Raw genomic sequence first — 21,484 nt, forward strand, 5'->3', positions numbered from 1 at the left:
AAAATCTTGGAAATATGGTATTATAAGTTGAACTAAATTCAGAGATTTTAAATCTTTAAATATTTATTGCCTACTCCTGTCTACTTTGAGAATTCTAATTATATAAATATAAGTTTCTTGGTTTTGACAGTGAACTATTATGACTAATCTGTAAATTCTTTCTTCATTTTTATTTTGGACAATTTTTATTGTTATATTCATTTATGCTTGTAAATAATTTATTTTCAATTGACAATCTATTAAAAATTAAAATTAAAAAACAAACATGGAATAAGGGAATAAGTCATTATGCCCTAAGCAATACAGTCAAAGCCCTCTTTACACAGCTCTGACATTGAGCTAGTTCTTAATAAGTCATCTAGAGATGATTCAAAGCATACAGCAAAATGTACGCAGGTTGTAACAAACACTGTGCCATTTTATATTAGGGACCGGAGCATGTGCGGATTTGGTATCTGTGAAGCCTGGAACCGGCTCTCTCTGGATTCGTAGGGGTGACTGCGCTTCCTCATTTCATTCCTTGCTCTCCAAGCAATGTTCTCCCTCCTTCTCCTTCCTCCCCTACCCCTCTCTCCTCTCAGGCTTTCATGCTGAACCATTTCCCAGGCCTTCATTCTTCACACAGAGTCTCACTAAGTTGTTAAGCTGTCCAGGTTCGCTCAGCCTTGCCGGCTTCCTTCTTCAGCCTCCCGGAGTGTTGACATCACAGTGCCTCCAGCGTGCCTGGTCCTTCTCGCTCCGAGCTTCATTCCTATCTAGATTTCCCCTTGGCGAGCGGATGCAGAGAAACTCTGGCACTTCTTCCCTGTGCAGCAGTGAGCTGCTACTTTAGGTTCAGATGTGAATCTGGTAGAGGGAGGGAGGAAGCGGACAGCATGGCCCACTCTACAGCTATGAATGAAACAGAAAGGCAGACTCTGCCACAGGACCTGGCAGGAGAAGCCGTCTCACACTGGCGTGGTGGGCCGCTGGTGAGAATGTGCACCTTTGTCTCTGCTCTGTCCCTAGTCCTTGATGATTCTAGGGTGGGGGGAGTCAAAGGAGAAAGGATTTCCAAGGTAGAGATCCAAAGCCAGCTACAGCTTTCACTGAGCAGGTATAGTATACCGATCTCTACAGTAGGCCCATGAGTTATATGCTTTCTTTCATTCAACAAAGGTTTCTTGAGCATCTATTATGTACAAAGTACTTTCTTGACTCAGGGCACACAGTAGAAAATGAAAAAGATAAAGTCTTGAGAATTTTATGTTCTACTGAGTGGAGACCCATGGTAAACAAAGAAAAGGGAAGGTAGTCAGGTATGGTGACTGCTCTAGAGCTGAATGGGGACAGAACACTGTGATGATGGGTATGGGGGACAGAGACTGCTGTCCTGTACAGTGCAGTCAGAGAAGGCTTTGCTGACAAGGTGAACTATAGGAAAAAATGCCAAGGGGAGCAGAACCCTTGGCATGTCGTGCCAGTGTCTATGGCTCAGTAGTCCAAGCAGCGGTAACCGGAGGGACAACCCTCTGAGGCACATGAGCCTTGGAGTGCTAGAGTGACGGGGAGGTGGTCAGTGTGGCCAAGTATGCCAGGAACAGGGTTTCCTGATCCCAGGTAAAGGTACCAATTTTCATTTGAAAATGGGGTGGAAGCTGTGGTGGCACCTTGGCTAGGGTACTAGTTTGGGTACCAACAGGGTACTAGCCACTTGCAGATGTGTTCTGGTTTCCCAGCCTGTCTCTCTGAAAGAAAAGATTTCTTCTTTTCCTTTCTTTATTTTCTTTGTGCAGGGTCTCATTATCCAGCTCGGACTCATAGGGATCCTCCTGATTTCTGCCTCCCCAGTGCTGGGATTACAGGCGTGTGCCATCGTGCCCAGACTTGGAAGAAAAGATGCTTGAGACACAAAGCAAAAGATACAATCACCTGCCCAAGAAATAGTACCCTGGATGACACACAAAGCCAACTTCTCTGGGACTTGGCAAACAGGTGAAGGTGAAAAGCTGGGTTGGCGAAGTGAGCCCGCCCTCCAAGTTCCATATGAAAGGACATGCACGGTGGTGAGGGGACAGGGTGGTACGGGCAGCAAGGCCGTGCTGTGAAGGATGCACTCAGGAGAGCTGTAGGAGGACAGCACCAGGGAGTCACCCAGCCTCCGTCCATTCATCAGGCCAAGGGGACAAGCTCAGGGGAACAGCTCTGGCAATTGGACTCCCTGGCTTGCTCAACTCCAGCTTCAAATCAGGAATGGATTTATCCAGCCAGTTTATTCTGGTTCATGCTGGCAACAGGGCCTCCTTGGACCACACCCCTGACTACTCTCCCTGACTGCTTAATGCCTTTGTATTCCCTCTAGGCCACTTGACCCACCCAAATTGTGGCACTCCCCCTCTTCCAATGCTTTATCTTTATATCTATCCATATATATAATATGCAGAATTTATGTTTATTAATCTGTCATTTTTTTTAAACCAACCAATCCCTTTAAATTTTCAGAAGACCTCGCCAACAAACAGTAAATTTCCACTGACTCCATCCAGTAGTGCATGTTTTACCTTGTTTTATGGCAGTTTTTTTTTTTTTTTATGGCACTTTTTCCCTTATAGAGAGGCGATAAATACATTCCCATCTCCGCTCTGCCTCTTCACCCTTCTCTTTCCTCTGGCTGGTGGAGTGTCGCCCACAGTCACTGTGCGACATGAATGCAGACTCACTGGCCATTCACCCTTCCCATCTGTGACCCAAGCAGGCCCGGACCATCACCTCTGCTCTCTGTGACTCCACGTGCAGGTAGCAATCTCGCCCTTTTCTCCACTCAGTGTTTAGCTGGTCAAGGACTTGGTGGGAAGGTCACTGGTCGCTACAGTTCTTTTTTTTTTTTTTTTTTTTCAAATCTACAAATTCTGCACTAGTTCTGAGCAAGAAGCATACTTATCTGCAGGACGGTATGCGGAATAAGGAGACTCATGTCTCCTGCAGTACAGAACAGTAGTCTGAATTCCAACAATCTGGCTGAGGCTATTGTTAGGCACTATTCTTCAGTTTTGTATAATGAGGCTAGTTTCCTCTTCAAAATCCTCTCATTTACTGTGAAACTAAATTCTCTCTCTTCAAATACATTTTCTACATGCAAAACAGCAGTCTGTTTCTGCTAAGTCACATCTAGCTAAATGGATAATTGAATGGTGAATGGGAGCTGCTACTCAGCCGCTAACCTGCAGAGTTGCCGCACACACACACTGCCAAATTGCAGCGGAGCAATCCCCAGGAGGCAGAAAGCATGACTGATTTTTCCAATAAAGCTACAAAAATCGATAATCCTTCTAGATGAAACACTCGCATCTCTAACCATCCCAGAGTTTCATCTTCCTCCGCCGCTCCTCCCAAACGGGCCTCTGCCTCTGGCTTGGCACATGCCCCCAGTCCCTTACCACCAGGATCGAGCGCACTTTTACTCCAGTTCTGCTGAACGTACCTTTTAGAGAGGACCTGCAATGCGTCTTGATTTAGAGATGCTTGGGTTTTATGTGGCTCTGGGAAATGTTGCTTAGCTCTTCTGGAGCTCCAAAAAGTTCTGATGTATGGCTGCGCGCGCCTGCATGATTAATGGCACATGCAAGGACTTACAGCATTCAGAGGTCACCCCGCGTGTACTGCATTACACAGTGCAGATCCAAAAATACCCTTGCATGAAAATCCCGGCTGCACACAAATGCAATGACACTGCCTGCTTCAGCTGACACTGCCTGCCACTTGGTGCTGCTCAGGAAAGTCACCTCACTAAAGCAGACAATCTCAAGCTCAAGTCAGGACCATTTTGATCTCTTGGCTGCTCCTGTATATAATGGCACAGGTAGTAGGATAAAGAGGAAGCCCGAACACAGTAGCAGGCTGTAATCTTAGTTTCTCACAGGACTCCCAAATTCAGAGTACCCAGGCCACGGTGTGAAGCAAATTAAACGTCCGTGCAAAGTATGCTACTATGTGCAGTGCTGTGACTGAGAATTTAAATGCACCAAAGTCAAGAGATTCAAAATGATGGTTCCCACAGCAACTATAACTCAGTTCTCTGGTGAATATAAAATTAACTTTATTGCAAAACATGCTGTTCAATTTACGCCTTAATCTAGTCATGGCAGAGTTATAGTGGCTGTGAGAACGCTAACTCTGAATTGTTTTGAATAATTAATTTAATGAAAAGTTGGTAGAAATGTGAACTCTGATAGAAAGTCAACTTAAATTTAGGAAAGTTGGCCAATTACGCCTATGAGGAGTGGCAACGAGTCGTTCCTGGACTCTGAGATTACCTGCTGCGCTTTCTGGCCTAGAAGGGTGGTGGTAAAGCTCTCAGAACATTGTCCGGAGCCACTTAAGGCACACAATCTTTAGCGACAGGTGAGGGTGGCTCCCTGGGGCCCACAGGCCTGATTTCACTGCTGGGCTCCACAGAAACCCGCTTGCTGCACCTACCTGGGGACAGAGCAAGGGGTCAAGAGTGCAATGATTAAGCCTGGTCTCTGTTAGCCTGGATTAGGAGCTCACCTGAGGCTGTCGCTGAGCATTAAGCCATTCCCACGTTACTTAACCTCTCCGAGCTAGCTTTCTCACCTGTGCAAGGAGGAGGCTAGTGGTATCTGCCTCCCAGTGTGGACATGAGGACTAGATGAGAGAAGCCATGTTAGGAACTTAGCACTGGGCCAACAAATTTTGTGGTAAGTACTCAATCATTATTAGTTGGTATTATCTGAAAAGGGAATTTGGTTAATCGTAAATTAAAAACATGGACAAACTATTTGGCCTGTCTAGTTATTTCAGTCCAAACTGATCTAGCGTAAGACTGAGCCAGCAGTCAGAGGGGATGAAGACAGGAGGAAAACAAGTCGGCAGAAAGTTTCCCAAGCAATCGTGTGCCTTCCCTGAAGATCTGAGGCCTTTTCTATTGAAGTCCTACAAACAAATCAGTCTATCACCTCTTTTACCAGATTAATATCTTTTGACCTGTTTTTCCAATTATCTTTTTTTCCAGGAACTTTTAAAGAATTTCTCCCTCTAATTCCTCTCCCTATTGTGAGATTTTCACACCACTGATACATTCTATGTGCACTGGATACGTCTATTCTATACATAAAAAGAACAAGAATTTTTTTTGTCCTTCTGAGAACCATTTTCACTTGATTGGGAGTGACATCACCCCTTCACAAAAGCAGATGCTAGATCACAGGCAGAAAGAAATTCCTCACTGAACACTGAATGGCTTCACTCAGGAGAAAACCTATATTTGCTATTCCATCTTCAAACTCTGTGTCTCCTGCTAACACATGGACTCTTTTGGCAGCTGAGAGACAGAGTATTTTTGAAGCCACTTACAATGGCTCCTCCCTATCCACCCTCCCAACTCTTCTCCTCGACATAGTATGATGGCTTTTTAAAATCTGTCTTAAAGGCCTCGGGTGGTGAGTGGGCAGGAAGGGCGCATACCCAGCCGGCACTTACTGAGCACCTGCTGTATTCCAGCCTCCAGGCGAGGGATAATTTAAGTTCTTTATGAACAACATGTTTTGCTGCTTGGTACTCAGGCTGGCTAACCTCAAGGAGTGGGCCCCGCCAGACACCACCTTTCTTGGGAGGTAATGTCAAGGTTTTCATAGAAAGGGGTAAAGCTACAGCTTGTGAGGAAAAACAAATTAAAAGACAAAACCCCAGCAATGTGCAATTTTAGCTTCTGAAGTTATTCCTGGTTTGGCTCAACTACTTCCTTTATGCATCGGCCTCATGCCATTTGCAGGGCCTCTGCCTCCTTTCTCTTAAAGTCTTGGCTGGCAGTTTTCTACCTCGCTGAGATCAGTATCAATAACATTTTAATATCTCCTAAAAGACATGATTTTATAACACTGCAATCATTCGCTTTTACTGCTCAGAAAATATTTTAAAGCTGTATTACTTAGCGTACGCCAATCTCATTGGTGATGGCAGCAGAAATTTAAATGTCCTAGTGAAGCCAGTCCCATGATGATGGAGGTGAGCTGCACAGAAGCAACTGAAAGGGACCTGAGGGTGCAGCAAGGGCTGTCGCTCACCAGGATTCCAGCCCAGCTTCTTGTGAAACCTGCACAGGTCTGAAAGTGGCAGTCCTGGGGCTGAGCTCGCTACCTATGACTTCACTTGCCAGTTCCCATCAGGAATCAATTTCACCTGCAGGCTGATCCAGCCTGGTGGGTGGAAGATCGTATTCTCCTTCCACTTGCCCATAGACTGCACTTGATTTTCTGGCCTTTACAGGGTGTGTGTGTGTGTGTGTGTGTGTGTGTGTGTGTTTCCCCATCTCATTTCTATGCACTCTGAGGCTACAACAGGGAGTTCCCTATCACACTGCCCCTTTATCTCCTTAGAATATGTGTGTGCATGTTTGTGACAAATACAGATTGTGATGGGTCCGTCTGATACTTGGGGAGGCTTCATGAGTGAAGGGACAGCAAATCCTCAGCTGACCTTTGAAAGCCTGAACAGCTTCCATTCTGCAAAGCCAAGTGGAAAGCACAAGTCAATTTCTCCCAAGGCAGCAAAAAGGTCATTTCTTTATATATAAAGCAATGGCTTTTATACAAAGAAATGGCTCTTTAAATCTACATACCTTTGAAATATTCAATATTGATTTTGATCTATTGGGAAGAGCTAAAACATTATGCTGGATTCTGGAAGCTCAATCAACTTTTGGTTCCAACTAGATCAAGGAGGAATTTCTCATTCTTTTTGGTGGATTTTTAATGTTTTCATTCCTAGGAAAGACAGTTCCCTAAGGAAGAGTGTCTTGATTCACAGGATCTGATGGGAAGCCAATGGATACCTCAGGTTGGTATCCCCAGTAAGTCTCCTCATCTCCCCAATGCATGCATGCAACGTGGCCAGGTGATCCCCTGGCTCTGCACCTGCCTCTGAAGGATGTTAATGGCATGCCTGCATGCAGAAAGAGTGAATGATCACAGTAGAATATCATGCTGGGAAGTCTTCCCAGGAATCAGTAGCCTGATCTGAGACAATTTAAGAGGGAGAGCAAGGCAATTTAGAAAATGGAGGATACTTGTGCTGCGCTGTCCTGGGAAAAATATCAACAGGTTTACACTGCTGAACTGGAGTCTTCTCTCTGGGTCATGCCTGAAAAGCCCAAGGAATTCCCTGAGTAGAGCAGGACAGAGAGCACCTGGGCCCATGAAGCACAGGGGAGAGGGCAGGGCAGGGGACTGTACAGCAAAGCCCTTAAACCAAGTTGTGGAGGGGAAATGGCGACCGTAGAGGACCTCCAGGCACTGCTGGCAAGTTTGACTTTCCTGGGTGTCCTATCCAAGGCAATTCAGAGAAGATCCTTGTTCCTGGTCTCCAAGGCATTTCCCAGTCCCACCCCTATTTTCCATGGCTACCCCTGTTAATCCATGGCAGCTGGACAGAAGGCATGTTTGCATGCCATCTCTGTGAGGGAAAGGCTTCAGAGCTGTAGCTTTGTGAATCTAAGGAAGAGAAAGGAACACAGGGACTCCAAGCAGCACACATTATTAGGCATTATTAGCAAAATACAGGGATCTAGAAACCTATAAATACCCACTTGAAGGTTCTCAGTCTTGAGCATTTGCAGAAGTAGCATTTCAGAGCATGGCATCAGACCAATGACCAAGGTGGGAGCATGTTGTAATGGGTATGGGTGTACCATGCTAGGCTGCTGAGAGGTCAGGTGGGCACACACACACACACACACGCATGCATACGTAGACGTGTACACACTCACACGCACAACAGGAATTAGTTGTTGGCTCTCTTTGCTTGTACTTATTGTTGGAATTTGGGGCTTTGCTGTCATTTGGAACAGATGGAGGGAAGAGAAATGTGGCAGAGGAGGCAGTAATGAGAAACCCTGCCCATGCATCTTGTATGCTATATTTGCCAAGTGTGTTGACCATAGATTTAAAGCAATGGATCAACATCGCTGGCCTTGTCCAAATTACTTTCTGTTGCTGCTTACTGTGTATTTTGGGGCCATTTCTACCTGTCTGCCCCACAGGTTTGCTGTGAGGCTGACTTTGGCAACACAAAGTCTTTTGAGCTCCTTGGAGAAAATTCACCATGTAAGTGCAAAGTATCACCATTGTGCCATGGTCGTGGGACTCCCTGCAGCTTCCAACAGTCACCAAGGACAGTTGGGGCATTAAGCAAAAGAAGCTAGAGCTGTCCCAGTCTCAATCCAGGCAAATGGTGTTTCCTAATTCAAGACTAATCCTGCTCTGGAGGCAAGTGTCAGGGCTGCAGATGGGTGCTCCATTTGGCCCCCATTTGATCACATTTGAATGACTTGGACAACATTTTAATAAATGTTGAATTACTTGCCAACATGTGAAAACTGGGACAGTAGGCATACCAAAGCTGATTTCTGGCCTCTGCTAAAAAACTGGACATTTTGGAAAATCTCAGCTTGCGTTTCTCCATGGCAATAGTCAGATGGAGCCGGATCATGTCTGCCCTCCACAGACAGGGCATTCATGTCCCTGTTCATTACCGCTTCCTGCTCTCCTACACCCTGTTTAATGTACTTGCAATGTTCTTGCCTCACTCATGTAAGGGATGTTGGGGTTTACAGTTCTTCCTATAGGTTTTGCCCTCCCTTGGCTTAAGTCAACAAAGATTCTGAATTCATAGTGCCCTCATTATCCAAATGTAGGTCAATTCCCCTCACAGAGAAAGGCCTGCGGAGCCACCTCTCACCAAGGGGACATGGGAAGGAAATGTGGTCTCTTCCACTCGCTCCCCCTCCCACTGGTAATTCTACCTTAAAAGCTCTAAGTTTTCTTACTTAGAGATGTCCAAGTAGTAATCCAACTAAATTAGATTATAAGCATCTGATGGTTTTCATAATAAATAAAAATATAGATATAGCTAGAGAAGATGAGATTTAATTAATGAGTGTAATTTAACGGAACAAGTTGTGCCATATATGGTAGATTAAAAGATAAAAGAGGATAGGGGAGAAAATCAAGTTTTAATGAGTTGCCATTTCACTTGATTTAACTGAATTTCCTCCATTGTAGGCATTATTAACACTTACGAGCTACTCCTGTATGTGCACTCGCACTACGTGATACCAGACTACGTTCTCTCATGCACTTGCACTGGGTTACAGTGAGTTTTTCACTTTGATTGTGTGCTGTTACTCATTGAAATTTTAGGCTCATATCCTTATGTTGATCATAGCTTTGAGCAGGGGTCAGTGTTGAAAACTAAACCTAACATTACTGCCAGAAGCACCAAGGAAGTGTGTTAGGGTAGAAAATAGTTAAGTGTTCAGTGGGCAAGAGATGGGGGAGGTTTGAAGTTCTGCAGACCAGCGCCTGCACCTCAGCAAACCTTTGCTTCCCTTCGACTGCACTGTTTACCCACAGGGGCTTCAGTATTATACCTACTACGGTATCAGCACACAGTAGGCTCTCCAAAGTGTTTTGCGAATGACTGATTGCTCAGTAGGAGCCAGGCACAAGAAACGTGGGACCCATACATGGCCCGGGTGATACCGCGATGGCCTTGTTGATGTTTGTGACACACACATTTTTGCAACTGGCAGCCACGTCTACACATCTTCCTGCTTCTTTTTGGCTCTCAGTGTTCTTCATTCTTAAAAGAGCAGAAGGCAGGTGTCCCAGGGAACCCTTGGAACACTGAAACAGGAGGAAGCCTGTAGACAGTGGCATGAGTATATGAGGTTAAGCTCTGCTGGCCTTTGGAGTCCTGGGCCCCTCATACTAGTGGCTGTCTCTTTTGGTTTATTAATTACACACTCTGCCAAGATATGCTGGGGAGCTAGAGTAAAGGTAGGAAGGATGAAGGTGCTTTTTTTTTTTTTTAAATTGCACTGGGGATTAGACCTGGTATCTTGACATTGAGCTATAGTCCCAAACCTTTATTTATTTTTTATTTTAGGGAAGGGTCTAAACAGTGTTCAGGATCTCACTACTAGATCGGGCTCATAGTGATCCGCCTGTTTATAGCCTCCCAAGAGCTGGGATTATAGCCTCGTGCCACTATGCCCAGTCTCAACTGCCATCTCAGTGTGCCCCAGGGGCCGGGGCTGGCATGGCAGGCCCAGGGATTGAACCCAGGGCCCCTGCACCTGCTTGCAAGTGTTTTAATCCACTGAGCTATTTGGCCAGCCCTCCAAACCTTTTCAATGTTTTTACTTTTTATTAGTAAGAAAAAAAAGCTTTATTTATTTATTTATTTGGTTCCAGATCTCACTACACAGCTCACACACATAGTGATCTTCCTGTCTCGGCCTCTCAAGGGCTGTGTCACCATGCCCAATTTATATTTTATTTTTGAGACAGGGTCTTGTTAGTGGCCAAGTTGCCCAGGCTGTGCTCAAACTTGGGATGCTCCTGTTGTAGCCTCCTAGAGTACTGGGCTTACAGATGTGAATCACCATGCCCAGATGGCATAAATGGCTTTAAAGTCATTATTGAAATATTTTTAAATGCATCACATAACAGTAGGACATAGGGATTACTATTCCCAACTTACGGATGTGCGTAACAGAAACTTAAGAGACACAGCTTGTCAAATGCTACCCAATTTTTAAGTGGTGGGGCTAGATTTAAAGCCTGTTTGATTACAAATGTTATGCATTTAAACCTTTTTGCTACACATTTCCCCAAATTACCTCATCCTTTGAATGTATAAAAAAATGACAACGGCAAAGCGTTGACAAAGAGTGTTAGTAGCAAAGAGGGGAGCTGTTACATTCTATAAGCATAATGTGGGAGATACCGACAATTTGCAGTGGGTTTTGATGTGTGTTATGCCTTTCAAACTATCTAATTTTGTGCAGACTCTCTTCCGTGCTAGGCTTCCTAGTGATACGATAACATTCCCTTTATCAGGCCCCCAGAGACAAGGTCCATAAGTGAATGGATACAGATCTTTCTTGGTCCCATTAAATGGAAATAAAAAGTCAAATCAGTTCATATTCAAAGTATAGCAAGAAGCTGATAGCAACATGCTTAAGGGACTCAACTTGACTTGCTGGCGTTCCTTGGAATAATAGGAAAAAGCTACTTTCTTGCACTGCCCCCAGTATCTTCAATCTTTCTCTCTAGTCATAGGAATTGCAATCATCAGTGATACTTGGGCTTCTTGGGCTCACATACTCCGTAGCAAGGGGGTAGGGGGTAGCCGCACTGCCCTGTGGCCGGGACACTTTGCAAAACCATTGCTTTGAGTTCCATGTCACTAGAAAGAGTGTATTTTAGATACAACAGTGTGACTAGTCATCAACAGTCCCTAACTTGCTTGAGTGCAATCAGGTACAAATATTTCCTCTGTGCCTGTGAGGTGGTTCTTTCTAATCTTTCAAGCTCCTCATACCCTGACACCATTTCCAGACACCTATACAGGGCCGTCTGGCAATCCCTTTGAAGTTAAGCATAATTTTAAAAATAAAGAAAACACAATTCACACTTATCAGAGCCCATCACTCTGAGCACAGTTTTAGACAGATGACCTTCTGGGGCCATGTTTTAACCAAATTCATTGCTAATTTGACCAGTGATGGTGGCAGTAAAACAGAGTCTGTGGCCTAGGGTTTTTAACTCTTCAAATTTCTCCTGGACAGCAATTATAGGGGGGCTTTTTTTGAGGGGTCTCTAGGAACATTATTTTTTCTCCCCCCCCTTTTTTGTGGTAATGGGGATTGAACTCAGGCCCTTTCACTTGCCAGGCAAACGCTTCTTCTACTGAGCCATCTCCCTGACCCTTCCCTTTCTCTTTGAGATGAGATAGAAGGTGCCATATGTGTTGCATTTTGAGATTCTTGGTTCTGGGTTTCATCATGATAAGAGGGAACAGCCCCAAGGAGCCTTTTCAGAAACTGCCTGAAACCTGGGTTCCAGGAGCTATATAAGCAGCTCCTCCTTCTTTCTAAATATAGCATTTTATGAAGGCATGAGCCCTCAAGGACTCTTATTTGCAGTTAACCTGCCTGAAAATGGAAGTAATGTTTATGAAGATTTTTCTGTTTTTAAAAATACATTTAGTACATGGTCCACTGGGTTTCACTATACAGACTAGACTCATAGTGATCCTCCTATTTTCAGCCTCCAAAGCGCTGGGATTACAGGCGCACACCACCATGCCCAGTTTCAGTCTCAGCGCACTCTGGGGCTGGCACAGCACACTGGGGATTGAACCCCTGTCACTGAGCCTAAGTAAGTGCTTTAGTCTGCTGAGCTATCTGGCCGGCCCTATGGAGATTTTTCTAGAAAGCTGCTTTTTTAAATGGTGGGTGTCCTAACTGGGTTGAAAGTGGGACTTAGAGAACTCGTGGGTATCCTCCCACTACTTCAGCTGCTAGAAGACTATCTGTAGGTGAGGAGAGGCGGGGAAACCTGAGGGACTCCATAGTGTCTGGTTCATGTGAGACAAAGTCTTGAAATAAGAGAAAGGTGCTGCAGATAAAAGTGTAAGAATGTCTTCTCGAAGGAACTTGGAACCAGCTGCTCACAGGGGAGAGTGTGGTACTGTCTCCTTCACTGCATAATACAGCAGCATTTCAGGACACTGGGCACCAAAGCTTCTGGAACTGACAACCACACCCCAGCATGGGAGCTGCCAGTGGGTGAAGGGCTGCAACATTCCCTGGAAGTGGACTGTACAGATAGCAGACTTCACTGAAAGGTCTAAGCTTGAAGACTCTGAATAGGCTAAACATGAGCAAGTAAGACGTTCTTGGAAACTTCTAGAAAACTTTAAGGAGAGAGTGTCAAGTAGGTTTTGCAGTTAAGATAAGCTAAAAAGCTGCAGGGATGAAGGTTTTGGGGTGCTGTGGGTCCTACATCTCTTGGGATAGTTCTCAAAGGGGCTGTGGTGTGTCTTTCTTCTAGCTTTACAATGTCCCTTGTTGTCTCCTAGCCTTACTTTGTCTATTATTCCAACTCACTTGGAAAAGCACATAAATCTCTGCTGAACTGATCTTCTAACTTGACATGTGTTAGCCAAAGGGAGTCCAATACATCTTCAGGGATTTTAGAACAGACAGCAAGTTATGCTGCCATGAACCACAGATGAGTTTGTGGAGAATACTCTGGTGAAAGCCATGAGGAAAAATTGGATTCATTCCTTAAGGATCTTAATAAAAGAATAAAAGAAATGGCTGGTAGCTTTTAATTACTTTGCAGACATTTCATCCTAATAGGACCAAATAGGCTTCCCCCTTACTGATTACAATTAAAGTATGTTTTAAAAAACAAACACTTCACTTTAAACTAGGGATATTTTTTAATTATAGGAAAGATTAACTAAGTACACTTTCTCTTGAAATTTAATCCATTCTAATTATCTGGAGACTGTTTATGATGAAATACTTAAAATTTTGTCTCACTTCTATTTCATGCAGTTTCTTTCCTACTCACAAGTAGAAAAGCTGAGAGAAGGCCTATGCTACTTGCTTTATGCAGGTCTGACTACAGAAGGCAAAGAGGTGCCTGAGAAAAAAGGACAAGGTGGCAAAGAACAGACTCATTTTGGCTAGCAAGTTTTCAAAATGGTACTATCTTGCATTCTGAATGTAGTAGTGGCAACCCTTTTCAAAAGAGGCCATGAAATCAAATGCCATGGATGAAGAGGGCTGGTATCAATGAAAGTCACTGGACAGGCAATTTGGGAGGAAAAGCAAAATCGGTGTGTGACCTGAACAACTAGGATAACCTAGGAGGCTCCTGATAACCCAGAAGATGAGCCAAAGGACTACAGAGAAGGCTGGGTATGACACTTGGGTCATGCTCCAAGGAATCATGCAATCTCAGTGTGGGAGGGATGAGGGTAATTTTGAAGTTTATGGGGCGGAATGGGGACAGAAAATCAATGAGAGTTTTGATTTTCCAAAAGTCACGCACATGCTGCTTGATGGATTCAAAGTTGGGTCTTCTATTGTGTGATGCACAGAGCCAGCACGAGTAAGTCTTGCAATCCAAATCTTGAAGACTGAGACAGAAAGCAAAAGAGAGTCCAAGAAAATGTAATCTAGGAGACACTGGGGAGGCAGTGCCCTTCTAACTTGAGAAATGCCAAATTCCTTCTAAAAGAGTATTCTTGCGACACCTCAAGGATGTTGATGGTCTCTAGCTTGAAAAATTCGGTCTTAAAATACCTTACATTTTATTCTATTCACCAATAACAGATTTCCAAATAACACTTCAAAGAATTTTTTTCTTTTGAAATAGATGTATTTTAAAAATAAAACCCAGAATTAAAAATAAATTCTCCTAGGCCTCTTGGCTGGTTCCAGCATATCAAAGAGGTGAAGTGTGAGCACCTTTGATCACTGACAGCAAACCTTTGCTCCACAACAAGGTTTTAATACAAATACTCACTTCCACAAGCCATTGGGCAGTTTGGTACAATCAACAGGCTCAATGCCAGTTGGGAGAGGCCCTTCCTAGCTCTGTGTAAGGACAAGGTGCTAGCAGGTGACAAAGAAAAGCTTTGTTTGGAAAAGAGGTGGGGACAGGTATTGTGTTGACCTGTCACTATTTGATGGGGGGGGGGAAGGCAGACATGTGAAAGGCTGCTGAAGGTGACAGAACTTTTATTTTTGTAAGTACGGGCTGAGGATTGAACCCGAGCAGCATAGTATTACATACCTAGCCCTATTTATTTATTTATTTATTTATTTATTTATTTGAGACAGGATCTTGCTAAGTGGCTGAACTTGCAATTCTCTTGCCTCAGCCTCCTCAGAAGATGGAAAAAACAGGTGCGTATCCTCAAGCCTGAAGGGAGAAGTGTTTTGTTGAGTTCCTTATTGTAAAGGTCCTTTCTTTTGCCCTTGAGTATGCCTCATGTTGGTGTTAGATAGTGTTGACATTGACTCATATCTACTTAACTCTAACGCTGTGTCTGGCACGGTGCCAAGCACTTCCCCTCCAGCCCAAGGAGGAAGGTATTATTTGGTGTCCCCATTTTACAGAAGAAAGAGCGGTCAGGATTTGAGCATAGGCAGATGGACACAAAAGCTACTCTTGCCCTTCTCCTCACAAAGCCAATGTGGATACGGACAGGCGAACTTCTGCTTTGCCATCATCTGTCTAGATTAAAAATTATACATAAAGATAAGATGGGGTCTGATAACTGAACCTATGCATGGGAGTTTTTCAGTATACACAAAGACTGTCCAGGTATACTGGGTGTAAGTTGGAAATGAGATGTGATAAAAAAAATTAACAAACTAGTGAAAAAGCACCATTCGCTGTTCTTAAGAATTCAGTAATACATCATCAGCTGAGTCAATCTCCTCCATGTCTATCCCTCTAGTGGAAGGTCTGGGCTGTACATTATGGGAACATGCAATGAAGACCCACATTATATTAGAGAGAAAGGTTTGACTGCATTAGATTGGCTCATTCATACATTTCGGCATCAAAAGTAATAAAACTCTGGAAATGGTCAGGTCCTTAGAGACCGTCTCATTCAAGTGTGTTCTAAATTCAGTCAATCATATAATGCATTTGTGATATTTGCAATATCTGCACTGTTATTTACTTAATATTTTTCTTTAAATTTACTCAGCCTAATAATGCTACCTACTTTTACCACATCTGTAAGCAGTAACACCTATATAATCATGAGTTTGATACGCTAGTTTACTTTGTCCTAGTACTTACGTTTTCAAAGCCCCACATAACTATTCAATAAAGTACATCTGTATATAAATGAAAAGCATCTCATGTTTGTGTATCACATCCCAGAAAGCAATTACTGGGTCAGACTCCCTTATTTACCACAGGAGAAGACTACGGCCAGTGGGATTGGTGACTTCCCTTGGGGCACACAGAATGTGTGGGCAGATGAGCATGGAACACAGATGTCCCATCCGTCAGCCCATATGTTTTTTCAAGCCATCACGAGGAATCAGACATGGAGCAATAAGGAAGCGGCCCTCACAAATATTTCCAGGAGTGGAACTCTCCAGAGCTCTCTTTGGTTTTCTTTCTTTGTTATTGTAAAATCTTCAGTGCCCCTTGTGGGGTCCCAGAATCACAGACTTGGAGAAAGACACTCATAGTTCAAGTGCAGAGAGCGCTTGCTGTACACTGGGAAAACCCATCCCATCCTTTCCAACAGACCTTACCGATATGGGTGTCTTTTCTTCTGAGTTTGGAATCTGCCTTGTGCTGACTCTCACACTGCTTTTATGATCTAAGAGCTGTAAACTTGTTTTAGTTCTTTGCTTTTGTGAAATCTTGTATCTCTTATCAAGCTACATAATGAAGTTTTGGTTAATGATACCACATGTATGACAGTGTCCCCATAAAATGACAACAAAGCTGAAAAATCCCTAGTACCTAGTGACAGTGTAACCTCATGACCACCTAGTACAAGTTCTTTGGTTGTTTTTGGTGATGCTGGTGGAAATAAACCTACTGTCACATAAAAGTATAGCATATATGTAGTGCATAATATTTGATTATAGTAATAAACTGCCTTAAGTATTTACTATACCGCACTTCTTATCATTAGAATATTCTACTTATAAAAGTTTACTGTAAAAAAAGTTTACTGTAAAACAATTTGCTGTATTTTACCAGCAGCTTTTTATGTTGCCTCATGACTGCTCCAAGAGGCCATGCTGAGTGACTGACCTAGACTGTCTAGGTTTGTGCAAGTACACTTTAGGATGTTGACATGACAGTAGTTCTCAGAATGTGTCCCCACTGTCAAGTGACACCTAATTGTACTCAGTGGGACTGGCCCCGCCACACTGAGCTATAACTAGTATACTGACCAGCTAGTTGCTCAGAAACTTGGAGGGCATAGTATAGAGGCTAATCCCAAGCCCTAGTCTCCTTACAGAACTCAAACATGAAGAATTGTTCCCCTCTTCTTTTTTGATGGTAGCCCATTTAATGAACAGATAGGACTAAATCACTTAGAAAGCAATTTCAAAAATCCTTCCACTTAAACTGCAGGTCAAGTTGTAAAGTAAGGATGAAGTCTATGTCTAACTTGTCTATTTTCCAAGAGCCCTTCCTCAATATTCAGGGCAAGAAAGTGAACACTTCCAGAGATGAGAATTCTCATTACCCATAAAACATTTATTTCCTGTCATTTTATTTTATTTTTTGCAGCAACATAAAAATGTGTTCATGTAACTTCTACCTCCCAGTCTTTACTTTGTGCTTGGATAGAAACCTCGAATACACTATCTGATCCAGATGCAAGGAAAATTTCTGGGTTTGTGGGATGCTGAATCTGCACTGAAGTAGAAGGCTCACATTGTGGCTGGAGAAATCAGTCAGTGAGCAGTCTGTCTATAATCTTTAGTAGTGAAAGACTATCACTTCAGGTATTTACTTAAAGAAGGAAAGAAGGAAGGAAGGAAGGAAGGAAAGAAAGAAAGAAAGAAAAGAAAGAAAGAAAGAAAGGAAAAGAATGGAATGGAACTCGAGGATAGTGCCAATGACAGCCCCTGGAGGGTCAAGTTAATTAACCAATCAGGGAATGAGCTGCACCCACAGACCTGGTGGTAAGAACGACTCCACAGTGCCTAATTTCATCTCAACTTGATCTCACTATAGAGTCATGAAAGCTCAAATGTTCAAGGACAGTAACGAGGGGAGAAAAAAAAGTTTCCACTACTTGGAATGAAAGCAGAATGAGATGCAGAGGCAGCTGTCCTCAGTCTGAAGCTGGTTAATTTTAACGGTCTGTTTCTTCCCAGCCAGTTCCCTATTGTTCTGAAGTGTCTCCCTCTTGGACTGTGACCCTGTCTACTTCTGATGACAATCACTTAATCAGCACATCACATTGTCGCACGACTGGTTTTACCTTGGGTAAAGATTCATTTTCTTTATTAACATCACAGGAACTGATTACTTTCCCCAATCAATTAGAGAGGAAAAATAGAAGGGCCCAGTGCAATCGAGGGAAAAGAAAACTATTCTGACTTATGGTACCTGCTCAGGTCACTTAGCCCCAAGTGGCTCTGGCAATCAAGTCATCATGACTCTGAAATGTGATCGGAGGTCAGGACTGCACAGGTAAAATACACAAGTAGGGCCACTGTGCCCACTGCCTCAATGCCATGCGACTCACCCACGTCTCGAAAGTGCCATCATCAACAAACTCAGCCTATGGGTGTGTCTGTTTGTCCTACTCAGAGTGCAGTCTGGACAACCCACACTCAGTAGATAATTCCAACAGTGCAACATTAATATTTAGCTTCCTTCCTTGTATCCCGTGGTGATAATGAATGTTGGGGCCTCCTTGTATTTTGCCCAATTATTCTGCTGGAAAAACATGCTAACACTTACTTTATCTCTTTGTAATGTAACAGACACTTATCTGGGTTTACCATAGCTATAGTGATTTTGACCTAATAAAAATGCTACAGCTCCTTCACGCTCTGGTGGCACAGCCACTGCATGGCTGCCTTATGTTAAAATTTCAATATATAAGGAATGGTGGCAGACAACAGGCAGATGGCAGGGGACAGGGACAATAACGCTTTTTAAGATCTTTTTTTAAAAAAATAAACCTCTTCTTACCAAGTAACTTGTCTTTTAATTTATACAGAAGAGTGAACGGCACCTTATCAAAATAATGCTAATATATTCCAAAGACGTACATGAATTATGGTTGATTTGGATTCAAAGTATAATTCTGTAGCTTTCAGCCATACCTTATATTTAACTTGTTAGCAAAAGGTAACATAGAAATCACTGGTTGGTGGAATCCTGTCTGTTAATAAATGAGCTCCAACAGTTTATGTTGAAATATTATGCCTTCTATTTAAACCCATGGCAATATGTACTACATTTCCAAATATAAATAAGCCGGCTAAAAATTTCAGAGATGCATTTGACCCAAACTAGCTGGATCCTGATTTCTAAAGTCTGCTTTTATCCTCAACCTTTCTTCGCTACCTATCTTCCTGTTCCCTTCAGTATAACAAATGTAATCCACAGTGCTGATGTGAATTGTTCTACTGATTATTTGCAATGACCTCAAGAAAGCCACCTCACTATGACCTTCTCAAGATAGGCCACAAACAACCTAAATACCCAACCCTAACCACCCAGCTTTCTGCATTATCTCGAACTTTCTAGTGCATTGTTTATTGACTGGGTGCCATTTCAATTTTATTTATTTTTGATTTTCAAGATATAGCATTTGAGGCTCTTCTTGGAGAGGACCTAAGAGCCTTGCTTTCCTCTCTGACTGCCAGTATCCCCAAGGAGGAGGACTGATTCTGGGCTTGTAAATTGTGGCATTTACTTTAAGTGAAATGACAGGGTTGTCTGTTCCAACTATAAGACTAAGACTTTGTGAAACAGCTCTGGGAGTCAGAGGTTGAAAAGCACGAGATGCAATTATGCATGTATGAAATCTCTCTACTTTTCCAACAGAAAATCTCAGCAACCAAGGGATGGTTGGCTTTTCTTTTTTTAAAAAAGAAAACTCCAGTGACAAAAACTGTGGGGATATAGCACATGTCTACTAGTAAAACGACAGAGCTCTAATTTCTCAAAAGAAAAGGCCTTCATATTTCCGACTTTTATGGGCACAGACTCTGAAATCACAGGACACCAAAGTTGTGAACAGGAGACTTCTTTGCACCGGTACCCTCTTTACTTTGGGAGCTTTCTGTGGCATTTAGTTCACACTTCCTCAATATCCCTCAAGGACTCACGATGTCAGCTCACAGACCTATGACACTTGAGCCAAACGCTTCAAGTGGAAGAACACATTTTTCTAATTCCTCTCAGCCAAAGGGCCAGCTTGGCCAAAGCACCTGTGTTCTCTGGCTGGCCACATCCACACCATTCTCCACTGAGACCAAAGCTGTCGACAACTCATTTGCTGTCTTCTCCCCGCTCCCACTTTGTTGTGTCTGGACCTCTCTGCTTTCCCTTGGCCCCTGGTAGCCATCAACGTATAACTGATGTCCTTTTCCTAATGGAAACAGCAACCTGCCTCCTTTTTCCTCTCTCCACCGAGACTTGGGCAACTCTCTTCTTCATGACAGTCACTTTTTTCCTTGTAAAAGGCCAGATAACAATTGGTGTTGTGGCCCATGCAGTCTCTTGTCCCTACTTCAACACTAAGATGTGGGGTGGACGCTGACAAGATGCCAGTGAGTAGTGTCTTTTACTAATTCTTTGCTTGCAACACTGAAATTTTAATTTCCTATAATTGTCACATGTCAGAAAATAGTTTTGGTTCTCTTTTGTTTAAAATGTAAGAACAATTCTTAGATTATAAACTGTAGAAAAGCAGGCCACAGGCCAGATTTGGTTCCTGGCTGTAGCTAGCTACAGCCCTTCTGTGTTTGAACTGCCCTCTTGTCAGCTATTTCCAGAATAAAGACAAGGTATAGGCAGGCATGAGCTAGCAGCCCTCACTGTGGGGAAATGAACCCTGTTGCCTTATCCCTCAGCTGTCAGAAGAGAACAACAAAGGGAGGGGACCTTGTATTGTATTGTATGGACTGAGAGAGAGTAGGACTATCCACCTTAATGTCATTGATTATTAAGAGCTTTTGGAGGGAGGACGGATAAGGCCTGTGGAGATGAAGAGGTGGGGGAAAAGTCTTCAATTATCCCGGGCATGCAAAGCACATGGACAGGAGTGACCCTGAAGAGGGGGAGCTACTGTGAAAACTGTCCTTATCTCGGGCTGTGCGATCCCTCCCCGGACCCTCTTGTGAGTTACTCCTTAGCCTCTGTGGGGAACTGAAGACGAGAGTGGCTGCAGGGGAAGCAGGACCTGGAGCATCATTGAGAGACTGCAAAAACAATTCACCGCCAACAGACTGTCCCAGCAGGGTCCCAGTGCTATGGTGTGGCCTTGACAGGCGCGCTGCCCCTCGGATGCCCAATTAGATGGAACTGGGGAAACTGAATGCAGAGCAGTACATTTTATCTCTGCTTAACCCGAATGAACAGCATGGGAAACTGAGTCTGATCTCATCCGTCGGACCTGAGCAAGCTCCTCAGCCTGTCATTCACTCCAAGGGGCCAAGAAATGGCTGCAGTTTGGCTGCTGGGATGGGGCAAAGGTCCCAATCTCTATGTTGTATCAGAGTAAACAGTAGTTTATTGGTAATTCCCTTGAGGGTTTCCAAGCAGCCAAGGAAATCAGCCATCTTGGCATGAAATGGCTCTTGTGACTGACCTAATTAAACAACAAAAGCAAAAACTAGAAGCAAAATGATGCTCAAGTTGACAACTTTGCAATCCCAACTGTTAAGAGATGTTGAAAGCCAAAAACCATTGGCTTCTAACTCCTCCATCAGTGAGATAATCAGGTATGTCCAAACTAGTATTGTTCTCCACTAAGCCACAATAATTATAAGAAGCCAAACAAATCAAAAATGAAAAAAAAATTTAGAATTGTTATTTTTTCAAATAAAGAAAGTAATCCTTAAAGAATCTTCTAGGCTAAGAAAGTTATGTAAGGAGGTGGCTGAGTG

The 21,484-nt window shown here is 43.4% G+C and overlaps 1 protein-coding gene across 7 annotated transcripts in view; it reads right to left on the bottom strand.

The window, feature by feature from the left end:
- Tenm2 (teneurin transmembrane protein 2) overlaps window positions 1-21,484 on the bottom strand; it is a 935,290-nt gene that overhangs the window by 104,338 nt on the left and 809,468 nt on the right. The gene's annotated exons all lie outside the window — the stretch shown is intronic.

This window comes from Octodon degus, unplaced genomic scaffold, assembly GCF_000260255.1.
Source record: "Octodon degus isolate 3935 unplaced genomic scaffold, OctDeg1.0 scaffold00085, whole genome shotgun sequence".
Classification (NCBI taxonomy): domain Eukaryota; kingdom Metazoa; phylum Chordata; class Mammalia; order Rodentia; family Octodontidae; genus Octodon; species Octodon degus.